A 12,996-nucleotide genomic window follows, 5' to 3' on the forward strand; every position below is an offset into this window, starting at 1 on the left:
TGTGCAGGCAGTAATTCAAATTTCATCTTTTTCTGTAATTTTTTTAATTTTTATTTTTGAGAGAGAGAGAGAAATAGAGACAGAGTGCGAGTGGGGGAGGGGCAGAGAGAGAGAAGAAGACACAGAATCTGAAGCAGGCTCCAGGCTCTGAGCTGTCAGCAAAAAGCCTGATGCAGAGCTACAACTCACGAACCACAAGATCATGACCTGAGCCAAAGTTGGACACTTAACTGACTCATAATACAACAGAGTAAGCATATTATATCACTAACTCTTCAGCTATTACTATCATGGAAAATTCTTTGTGTATTTTTATGTATAAAATTCTATTTAAATATAAAGCAGAATAGTCTCAATTAATGTTTGAATGAGTGGGAAGAAAAATTATTTACAACTTGCTCTAATGATCTCACAAAGTCTCTAGTTTGTAGAAAAGTTTATGAGTAAGAAAAGCAATTCTGACAATTCTGTTGTCTTGATGAGTAAACTCAATGAGTTCCATCTGCCACTAATTCTTGCTTTTACTTTCTGCTAGAGAGGCACCCATCTTTCACTTAAAAAACAACATTTAAGTATTTTGTTTAAATATAAATGAAAAACACTATTTATTCAAGGGTCAAAATAAATATAGCTTGGTCTAGCTCTACTAACCTTGTTATCTTAGTTCTGTTTACTTTTATTTCTTCACTTAGGACAGAAATTGGTCATGTTATTTCTTCCCATTAGGTAGTTGTCAAAGACTTAAATTTTTCTTTAATTTTTATTTATTTATTTGTTCTTATTTTAGAGGGAGAAAGAGAGTATGTGCATGGGGGTAGAGGAACAGAGGGGAAGAGAGAGAGAGAATCCCAAGCAGGCTCCACACTCAGCATGGAGCTCGATGTGGGGCCCGATCCCATGACCCTAGGATCATGACCTGAGCCAAAACCAAGAGTGAGTCACTGAACCAACTGAGCCCCCAGGTGCCCCTGCTCAACTTTTAAAATCAAGCTTAGAAGATCGACACATAATATAGAAGTGCCTGGGTGGCTCAGTCAGTTAAGCATCCCACTCTTAATTTCAGCTCAGGTCATGACCCCAGGGTCATGGAATTGAGCCCCATGTTGGACTCCTGAGTGTGGAGCCTGCTTGGGATTTTCTCTCTCCTCCTCTGCTCCTCTATCCCCAGCATGCACACGCATGCTCTCTCTCTCTCTCCACCTCTAAAATTAAAAAATAAAAAAAAAAACTTTCATCATCTTGGCATAAGCATTTGTCACTTTAAAAACTTAATTTCAAGTGTTTTAATTTCTAATGACTCTAACTGTGTGATCTTGTTGCAAATTAATTCCTTGAAAATGAAGAGGGATGAGCTATGATTCTCAGACTTAAGTGCCATAAAGTCAACAAAGTTCAGTCAGAATAGGCATCTTACCTACAAAGTAATTTAAAAATCTCTATATAAATTAACTCATTTAAATATTAACTAAATATTTGGTAAAATATGTTACCACACAGGGTACTAGAAATATAAAAATAAATAAGAAATCATCATATACTTTAATAAGTAACATTGTTTTATGACCTTTTTACATGTCAAATTTTATAAAACCAATATGAATAAAGTACCATGGGACTTCAGATTCAAGACGATAAACTGAATAAACTGATTTTCTTATTCCTGAGATGCCTTTAGAATTACAGAAAGTAAATCATTATCAACCCACTAGAACAGAGAAAATGAGAGGGGACCAGCAGCAAAAAAGAGATTTAAACACATTTCTGGAAGACAAAGAAAAAGTAGAATGATGGAAGTGACTACCTAGGATATTTGGGGAAAGAGCTGTCATCAATGAAGAAACAAATTTATTTAGAAAACTCTGGAGGTGTTCTGAATTGTAAAGGGCAGGGTGACGTGGGGCTGAAAGAAGAGAAGGCTTTGGTTTGTAGATGTAATATCTGACTTCTTTATCTCCTTATAAACAATTCACAGCAGCCAAATCTAACTCCCTATAATTGTCAGAGGAGTGGTTTATAAACAAGCAGGGTAGTTTAAATAGAATAAAAAATTATTAAAGATTATTGGGTACCTCACTGAGCCTCAGTGAGATCCAGTAAACCTAATAAAGCATTCAGCCAAGAACCACACCCAAAATCCCAAGTAAATTGCTCTAGAAAAGACAGCTCTGCCACCACGCCAAGGCATTGCACGTTATGACTGAAATCTCGATGCCTACTACCTCTGAGTTCCTCTGAGGCCATCTGCTCCTCCATATCCCACACTTCTGATCTAAGATCTGGCATGAACACCTCTTATTGATAAAGAATAGTTCACAGTCTGTGTGTAGGCAGCCAGGAAATTTGGGAAAATATGGATTTATAAAGTGAGGAATTCCCCAAACATAGACAAAATACTCAAAGATGACAAATAGCCAAAGGACAAAAACTTGTTCCGTATACTTCTATATGTTAAAGAGCTAAAACGTATAAGTTATTTGAGGATAACTTGGGCTTTTAGTACAGACTTCACACCACACACACAAACTTACATGTTGTGACATTTAGGGGCACAGGCCTTCAGCACAAAAGGTAGCTCCCACTCAAGTGCTTAAAAGAAAGCCTAAAAGTTGACAAACACTGCCCATATGCACAGAATTCACATTCCTCCTACTTCTCTCCTTAACAGCCATGCTGAATGGAGACAGGAAGACATCAGCATCATGGAAAAATTGTGTAAAAAGAAGGAAAGAAAAAAGAAAACCTACCACAGGGACCTAGATAAATCAGAGCAGAAAAAATAGCTTTAACAAATGTTCATGAGTGTCTTCAAGGACATTTCAGAAGACCTTGCATCCACAATTTCAAAGACTGTTCTGACAAAGGAATCATCAGAGGAAGAAAGAGCTTAGCTGTGAAAACATTTTTCAATAGAAATCTTAGAAAACACATTTGCATAATTAACTCTTCCCCCAAAAGAAATAAAGAGAAAAAAATGTTTTAAAAAAAAGAAAAGTTCAAATGATCCATATCCAGTCAGCAGTATTTCTAGAAAAAGAGAATAAAGAGAAAATGATCAATGAAATAACATGAAAAACTTTTCCAGAGCTGACAAGAGACACAAGTCTTCAAACTGAAGGCGGTGGGGGGGGGGGGGAGGGGAGGAAAAAAAAAGAAAAGTCCACCAAGTCCAAAGAGAAGGAATAGAAAAATACCCATTGCTAAATATATCACTAAGAAATTGCAAGAGCAAAGAAGATAAGATAGGAAACATTTCCAGAAAAGAAAAAACCTCTAAAGGTATGAGAAACAGAATGGAAGCAAATGTTTCATACCAAAACAATGAACACTAGAAGATAATCCAGTAACACCTGATGTAAAATGATTTACAGTGGAAAATGCTATTAGCCCGTCAAGCAAGTATCAGAGCACAGCAAATATATTTTCAATAACACAATGACTTAGAAAATTTATATCCTATAAATCTCTTTCTCAGAAATAATTTTATAACATAGTCCAGCAAAATGAGAAGTAACCAAGAAAAAGGGATTCAGGGACTAAAGATTCAGGAACTCATGAGTACAGACTTGACAATGACCAGTACAGATAGCAGATGACTCTCGAAAGTAAACAGCCAGAAGGAAGGCGGGAATTGAGACAACTCAATACATCATATGATTCTGAAGCGGCAAAATTTGATTTAAAAAACAAAACAAAACAAAACAAAACAAAACAAAACAAAACAGGGACGCCTGGGTGGCTCTGTCAGTTAAGAATGCAGCTCTTGATTTTGGCTCGGGTCATGATCTGACAGTTCGGGAGTTCAAGCTCCACATCAGGCTCCACGCTACCGGTGTGGAGCCTGCTTGGGGTTTGTTCTTTCTCTCTCTCTCTCCCCCTGCCCCTCCCCTGCTCTCTCTCAAGAAATAAATAAACTTTAAAAAAAAGAAAAACAGAAACACAGAATAGCACAAGGGGAAAAAAGGAAGTCCTATTTCAAAATTGTAGCCACTAGGCCAAATAAGAATATGAGTTCATGGACTTCAAAAAGAAGAACGAAATGGATTCCAAAAAAATAAAGAGAATGAATAAAAAACTGAAAAATTAAGGATATAATAAAGTAGGCCCACCTACCTTGTCCCAATAAGAAAAAAGTTTATTGGAAAAGGCTTACAAAAAGTCCTGATCTAAATATGAACCAAAATAAAATATGGCATAATTTTCCTTTTTAAAGTAAGCTCTACACCCAATGTGGGGCTTGAACTCACGAATATGAGGTCAAGAGTTGCATGCTCTACCTACTGAGCCAGCTAGGTGTCTCCAAATGGCATAATTTTGACTAAGTGCTGGAATTAAAGAGTCCATTTGAAAGAAGGAAGAATGGCTTCAACCTTGATTCTAGGAATATTTGCCTTTGGGTAGCTAAGCAGTGATATTAAAATGAAATGAATCCTGGAACACTTCTTGATTCTGTAGTGAGTAATATTTATGAGGTCATAATAACATTAATGCTATTTATCAATTTTTCAACTGTTTGGCTCAGCCAATACACAAAAACAAAAGATTTAATTAATTACAATACTAAACATGAAATACTAACAATATTCTCACTATACAGTTCCAAAACTTGGGTGGCATATTTATATAAGGAGAGATAGTGGGAAGGCTTATGAAATATGAAATAACCCAACCTCATACTGTAGGAAGTCAACAGAAAATGTCTGTAGTGAATAGAACAGAAATAGTGGAGGGAATTACAAATGTAACCAATTAAAACACTCAGAAAATTAATATAATTGTATGTAGGAATGAAGAAAGAAAGAAGGCAAAATTAGTAGGCTAAATTCTCTTCCATGATGGTGTCTGTTTAAAGTTGATAAATGAAAAGAAAAGAAGTCCCTAAAAGAATATTATTTAGCCCAGCATAGGTAGTCAGAGGTCTAAGAACCAAAACCAGAAATGGATCAAGTTCATTGTTCCCAAGGTCAGCGCTGGCACAGTGACGGTAGAGGGGCAGGGGGACTAGAACTTTTTTTTTTATTGCAGTAGGTTTTTGTCACCATGCGCATGGATTATTTTCATGTATAATTATTATTTAGTCCTTTCAATTAAATAGAGGGCTATGAGATTTCAGAGAAAATAGCTACTAACAAAGTCCTAGGGGCCAACAAAAGGTTCACAGAAGTAAATTTTAGTTGAACTCCAACAAATACAAAAGAAGACAGGAGTGTTGTATTTCTTCTTATTTTAAGGTTCACAATATTTTAAAACCTCCGACATCAAAATCTTTGTTAAAATCAATGTCATCTCACAACTACCGATAGCCTAGTAGCAGCTGTGATCTAGTTGTCATTGATTGCCTACAGACAAACTGGGGCGCTTTCCTCCTGACAGACTTGACAATTTTAACCCATCAATATTTCGATCAACAAACTATTTAAAGACCATTTGAGGAAGGAATAGGAGCCCTGAGCATTGTCTGAAAACCTTATGTTAACATCTTATGGGAAGATCATATAAAGAGCCAGCATAAAATCTGCAAAATGGACCACACTGGTAGAAAATCTAAGAAACAACAGTGAAGCATTGTTTTATAAAGTGCTATATCACAAATACTCTTGATAACCCAGAATATACTACCGTTTAGAAAAATACTGACATCGGGGCGCCTGGGTGGCGCAGTCGGTTAAGCGTCCGACTTCAGCCAGGTCACGATCTCGCGGTCCGTGAGTTCGAGCCCCGCGTCAGGCTCTGGGCTGATGGCTCGGAGCCTGGAGCCTGTTTCCGATTCTGTGTCTCCCTCTCTCTCTGCCCCTCCCCCGTTCATGCTCTGTCTCTCTCTGTCCCAAAAATAAATAAAAACGTTGAAAGAAAAAAAAATTTTTTAAAAAAATAAAAATAAAAAAAAAAAAAAGAAAGAAAAATACTGACATCAACAGCACTGAGTTGAAAAGCAATTTTTAAAAAAACCCACCAGATTCTGAATATGAAAAAGAATTCCTTAACCAATTTCTTTGATCTGTACTTTTCTTATGAGAGTGATACGATTTAAACAAAAATCTTTATTTAAATAATTCTAAAAGAGCTCTTCCAGTAGATATAAGACAAAAATTCTAAAGAAAGAGAAATCATTGTCAAATATATAGGCAGAGTCTTTTCTTTCTTAAATGGTAGTATATCTTAAAATGGTAGTATATCTTAAAAATCCATGGTGTCTAGATTTACAGAATTACATCTAGACAGAGTGGTAATTAGGAGAAATCAGACAGATTACTTCTTGTGTGGAGAAATCATAACCAGTGCCACAGAAGAGGGTCAAGTTGACTGCCCCCTTGAAGAACAGGAAGGCATATGAAACATAGTTTAAGTATTAGAAGAAAGATACCCACAGGACCTATGGTCCGTAAAAACAAATAAGCCAAAGAATATCAATCACAGACAATAGGAACTCCTATGTGAGAACTGATTTGCACATTGAGAATCAAAAGACCAAGAAACTGCCTGCCCAGATGACTGTTTTACACAGAAAGAACATTTTTTACATCCTGCTTGTTCTGTGCAAAAACCTTCTCTCCCTGCAAATAAAATCTGTGACTAGCAGTGCTGTTATTAGACACTCAGCTCACTAGAGATACAGCCAGCTACCTCCTGCATATGTCTAACATGATAGGTATATGTCATAATTCCAAAAGATAGCATCTTAATAATATAGCAACTACAATTACTGGCTATACGTCAGTATGTTTTCTCTCTCTGCTTAGACAGTGTGTGTGTGTGTGTGTGTGTGTGTGTGTGTGTGTGTGTGTGTGTGTATCTATGTGTGCTTATAATTTATTTTCTCTCTCATCTCCTGACCACTGACCAGACTGGTTCAGAAATTTTGTTGGTGCATACAAAAATCTAATTGTTCAATGATCTCATGTTCATAGTTTCTCAATTTTCATAGGTTTAGACACCCAAATAACAGCTGCTAGTTAAAGTAAAATGAGAAAATATAATTCTGAGAAAAACTAAGTTGTCCTATGCCTTCACAAAACAAATATTTGGTAGCAGCTGTTCTTAAACATGAGTTCACATTTTTAAAGCCTATTATAATACCAGTATAGAAGCTCCTGAAGCTCTATTTATCTCAAATCTTTAGCCACTATCTAGTAAAAACAGATAAAAATGTTTATGTTCCCATAAACCTTAAAGAAATTATTGGCCCAGGAGTAAAGCCTCTCTCTCTCTACCCCCTACTCCTTCTCTTTCTCTTTCTCATTCACTATTATACCCATATGAATACACATTTATAAGTCTATATTGTTTCTGGATTTCTTCCCATTAATTGGCAAAGACTTTAAGATGAGTAACACAATGCCCCTTAAGAGAGTCTCTAGTTAGGTCATCTTCTTTTGCTAGTCCATAGTACTCTAGTGTGATTCAAATACATGACTCTCATCTTCAGGATCATCCACTCGCCCACCAGGCAGGGGCTTCCCAACCTCTGTGCTCTCCTGGGCAAGTCTCCATGCTGTGCTAGCCAGGGCCACAGCTCACACCCAGTGGAGCAGATCACTGAGAGACTGCACTAACTGAAAGCAGACTATATTGACTTTGCGGAAGACTTTACTTGGTACCCATAAGCCTACTAAGTTAATAGAAGAATGTGTGACTTGCTGACTTTCATTCAATGAGAATCAATATCCACAAAAATTTCTTATAGTCTACCTTGAACATATTAAGTGTTCACAGTTCTGAAAAAGATTTTAAACTTCCAAGCCCATGAAACTTAAATTTGACAGTAATTTTCGCTATGTATCCAATATTGCTATGTCTAATGAGCTTGGCATGTTGGCAATGTAGATTCAAGGGTCACACCGCTGGCGGAATATAAAAGGATGAAAGCTGCTCTGGCATACAGTTTGGCAGATCTTTAAGTGTTAAACATAGTGTTGCCATATGACTCAGCAATTCCACTCATAGGTATATACCCAAAAGAGATAAAAACATATATTCACATAACAATGTGCACACATATGTTAATAGCAGCATTATTCATAATAGCCAAAAAGTGGAAACTACCCAAATGTCCACCAACTGATGAATAAACAAAAAGTAGTATACCAATATAATGGAATATTATCTGGCCATAAAAAAGGAATGAAGTACTGACCCATGCTACAGCACAGATGAACACTGGAAACATGCTCAGTGAAAGAATTTGGTCACTAAAGGCCCCATGATTTTGTTTACATGAAATATCCAGAATAGACAAATCAGTAAACACGGAAAGTAAATCAGTGATTTTGAGGGATGGGAGGAGGGGGGTTGGAGAGTGAGTGCTAATGGGTACAGAGTTTCTGCGGGGAGTGATAAAAATGTTCCGAAATTAGATAGTGGTGATGGTTGCATAAATCAGTTAATGTATTAAAAACCAGTGAATAGTATCCATAAAAAGATGAACATTATGAATGTGAATTACAGTCCAATGGAGATATTATTTTGAAAATCTGTTTCAAGGTCAAGTTTATGTCTATCTGGCATCAATAAACAGACAATGAATGTTTTAAAGATACGGTTTAAAGTAATTTTTTAAATATGTGGTTCCTGTAATAAAGAAGATGTTCAAGAACTCCTAAGAAAAACATCAGACAAAATTTACATTTCTTATATCAGAGAAGACCTATTATACTAGGAGACAGTCATGGATTCTAGGACCAAATATTTAAGAGACATCAATTTTGGAGCACCTGGGTAGCTCAGTTGGTTAAGCCATCCAACTCTTGATTTCGGCTCAGGTCATGATCTCATGGTTCTTTAGAGGAAGCCCTGGGTTGGGCTCTACACTGTCGGCAAGGAGCCTGCTGGGATTCTCTCTCTCTCTGCCCCTCCCCCCCCAAAAAAAATAAACTTAAAAAAACAGTTTTCGCTTTAAAGGGGAATGAAGAAATGGCTTAATCTCACAAAGACATAATGCAAGAGAATCCATGAAAGAATGCCTCTTAAGTGAATACAACATTTTTTTTAAGGTAAAACTAAATTTGTGATCAGGAAGAAACAAGCAAGAAGTTTCTAGATGTTGGCATGTTCTCTCACTCATGATAAGGTATTTGCCTTATCATCGTCTGTTGGAATGATGTGCTATATTATTTGTCAACCAGCACATTTTTTATGTACCCCTTCTCTCTATATATGTCATATATATATATATATATTCAAATGGTTAAAAAATTAAAGATGAATAAGATCACGTGTGTGAAAAGACAACAGATAATATCACCATTGCGTCACAAAAGGTTTAATAAAAAGTATGTGAGAGGAAATATTCCAAATTATAACCAGGCCAAATTTGAATTGAACCTCCAAAAGGTTACATGTACTAGGTCTGTCCAATAGGTAAACATTTGTGCCTTTCTGTTTTAATTAAAAGCGGAATTTGTAAATCACATAAAATCTTAAGAATTAGAGGAGACCATAAGCCCTTTTCTTCATTTTCAACTCCACAGGATATGGTTTTGGGTTTTTTTTTTCTTTTTCGTATGTGTGTTTGGTTCTCAGTATGAAAAAATGCAATACAGTACCTGCCAAGACAAGTCTTCTTTTTTTTTTTTTTTTCTGGATATTTTAGAGTTTTATTTCCAAGGCCCCCAGAGAGATTGCTTTTCACAAACAAAAACCATTTGATTATATAATAGTGATCTAAGTGTAAAGACATGACTGGTTTTTTTCTTGGTAAATTCATCACAAAAAATGAACAGTGCTTCGGCCAACCATGGGGACGCTCCCAAGCCGTGAATGAACTGGCTGTAGACCTTAAGCAGTCAGATCCACCTACTGTTTTCCAATAAGCGCCTAGAAGGCAGGGTATTTGAGTTCAACTACTCTCTAGGCATTCAACAACCAATTCACGTAACTCTTTGAGCATCTCTCTTAAAGGAGATGATCATCTACTTCACCAGAAAATATGAGGAAGACAAATGCCAGATTGACAGATGATACTTCCAGCCCACAGGGGGAAAAGCAATGAAAATAAGTGGCTGTGTTCATAGAAGAACAGTGTACTTCAAATCCATTCCACTCTCCCAAACTACATGCGCAGCACAGGCTGGGTGGGAACACATTATTTTATTTTACATCAAAGCCACCAAAAAGAGGCTGAAACACTTTTAAATCTATTCTTCTTTTTTGATTTTTTGTTTTTACATTTATTCATTTTTGAGAGACAGAGTGAGACAGAGCACAAGCAGGGGACGGGCAGAGAGAGAAGGAGACACAGAATCTGAAGCAGGCTCCAGGCTCCCAGCTATCAGCATAGAGCCTGACGCGGGGCTCAAACTCACAAACCGTGAGATCATGACCTGAGCCCAAGTCGGATGCACAACCAACTGAGCCACCCAGGCGCCCCCACTTTTAAATCTAACTACTGATGACTGCATCTCTAATAATTTGATATTACAAGTAACAACAAAAGCCCCTCTTTCTCACAGCCTCTGTGCGCTTAAACAGACCAACGGCTATCTGTTGTTTGTTTTTATCAAAAGTAAATAAAAGGCTCACTGACACTGTAGCACACACTTCTCTGACAACTGTTATGTGTGTGTGTGCGCATGCGTGTGTGCGTGTGTCAATTCCTAATTTCTGGTTTATCTATTTAGTTAACCTTTGCTATTTTCTGGGCTTCATTCCAAGACAACTAAAGTGCATTACTAAAATTGGCATCTCTGCTATTGAGCTTAATTTCAAAGAGGTTCTGAAATGATCTGAAACCATTTTTTTAATATTCTGCACACAACTTTATGCTAAAAAGTAACAAATGTTGGTCAAGACGAGTAATTGATAGGAAAGGTGCAATTTCGTTTTCCTCCAAAACAATTTTTACTTCCTCCAAATATACTGAAAAGAGAGTAAGTGCAGTGCTAAGGCCACATGTTTCGGTTGCAGTGTCATAAATATTGCCTTCAAGTTGAACATAATTCCTTAGAGTGAGAGATGATCTAAATATTTACATATAAACCATACATTTCTGAACTCTTTTATAAGCCTTTTTTTCTTTTTTTCAAGTTTATTTATTTTGAGAGAGACAGTGAGAGCTCTCTCTCTGAGAGAGGGAGAATCCCACGCAGGCTTGCAGGCAGATCAGTGGGCAGAGCCTGAGGTGGGGCTTGAAACTCATCAAACTGTGACATCATGACCTGAGCTGAAATTAAGTCAGGCGCTTAACCAGTTGAGCCACCCAGGCGCCCCAAGCGTTTTTCTCTTGATTTGGGGTGGGAAAACCCTAAAAGCACAAGTCATAAATGCATATAAACAAATGCTCATGAAATTATGACTCTACTAATGTTTGTGACATGTTAAAGAGTCACAGAATTATACATTTTTAAGTTGGAAAATACCTGAAGTATTTTAAAAGGCCCCTAGAATATCAACTCCCTCTAATTCGACAGATGAGGAAAATGAGGCCCAGAGAGGTGAAGCTAACCACAGCTGTCACGGATAATAAACGGCAAATCATGTCAAAATCCAGATATTCGGACTCTGAAAGAGTATTTGTTTCAATATACCTTAATACTTACAGAGATACGTGTTAACAGAGGGCATTCCAGGCAGCCCCTCAACAGAAGGAACTCTCAGGCTTAACAGAGCCAGCCTGTTTGCAAACACAAGTTCTAGAAATAGCACCAGCAACAACCGATTTCTTAGACGGCCTCACCGTACCTGGGGTTCCCAATGATTCCTCAGTTAGGTCTATTTTTCTCACCTCTAAGAATCCCTTTAAATAAGTGCTTTGGTCGGGATTGGGTGTATTTTGTTTCGCTTTTTACATTTGCTTGCGGAGAGCGGGAGAGGGGGAAAAAGAGAAGCTGGCATTTAAACCACCCCTGAAGCACAAGTTTGTTCTTTGGGCAGCCAAACCAACAAACCCTTCCCCGAGCCCCAGGGCTTACTGGTTTATGTCGCAGTCCTTTCAGTTTCCAAAGTAGGAAGGAGACCTGGAAAAGAAGTTGGCTGGGTGGCGCAGCCTTTCGGTGGCGCCTGGCAGGTGCGCGCCCACGTGCGGCCGGCGGCGGCCGACAGCCGCGCGTCCCTGTCTTCCGCCCGCCCCGGGAGCCTCCCGCTCCCCGGCCGGGGGGTGAGGGGGAACCCAGAGCCCCTGCCGCCCCTCCCACCGCCCCCGGGCGCAGGCCCCTCCTGGCGCAGCCGGGCTGTCCCCTGACTCCCGGCCCCCAAGTGGCCCGCGGGCTCCCCGCCGGCCACGCGGGCCCCAGCGTCCCGCTCCTCCAGTGTCCGAGAGCGGGAAAGGTGGCAGTAAGGGGTGCAGGAGAGAGAAGCGGGTCCCACCTCGTTGCCGGGATCCAACCCACACAGAAGGCAGAGATGGCGGCGGCGGGGCTCCAGCCCCTGCGTCGCTCGCGCTCTGCGGGCCGCGCGGGCTCTGCGGCGGGGCAGCTCCGAACTCCTCGCCCAAGGTGCCGGACAACTCTCCGGAGGGCGCAGGGCAGCGGAGCGTGGGGAGGAGGGGCCGAGGGGGAGCGCGTGGGGTGGGAAGAAGGGAGGAAAGAGCCCGCGGCCGCCCGCGCGCGCCCCGCGCCCTGGTCCCCAGCTCCGGGTCGGGGGCGGCGGACCCCAGCGCCGAGGGCGGCCGTGCAGGTGACCGGAGCTGCGAAGAGGAACGTTGCTGCGCGTGGCCGTGGGCCTGGGGCTGGAGCAGCGACGAGCTTGAGAAGGAGGACCCCCTGCCTGAGGGAGGCGGAGAGGCGAGGCGATCCCAGCAGGAAGGCGGCGTCGCTGCTACATTCAGCAGTTAGCTGCAGCGCGCCCACCCCAGCCCCAGCTGGGGCTTCTCAGACTCCCGGCTGGGCCTAGGGGTTCCAGCGGGGTTCCTCCCACTCCCAGACTTGCGGGCCTCTGCTGCATCAGGGGCGCAAAATGCTACAGCAAAGATTGCAATAACTGAGAGGGATGGGAGAGGAAAGCAAATTGGCAAAGGGCGGAGGTAGTGAGTTTCCTGTCACCAAGTCACCAAGGATGTTCCCGCCA

Source organism: Lynx rufus, unplaced genomic scaffold (assembly GCF_022079265.1).
Source record: "Lynx rufus isolate CCGP_SWC_20201006 ecotype Redwood Valley unplaced genomic scaffold, mLynRuf1.p SCAF_2, whole genome shotgun sequence".
NCBI lineage: Eukaryota > Metazoa > Chordata > Mammalia > Carnivora > Felidae > Lynx > Lynx rufus.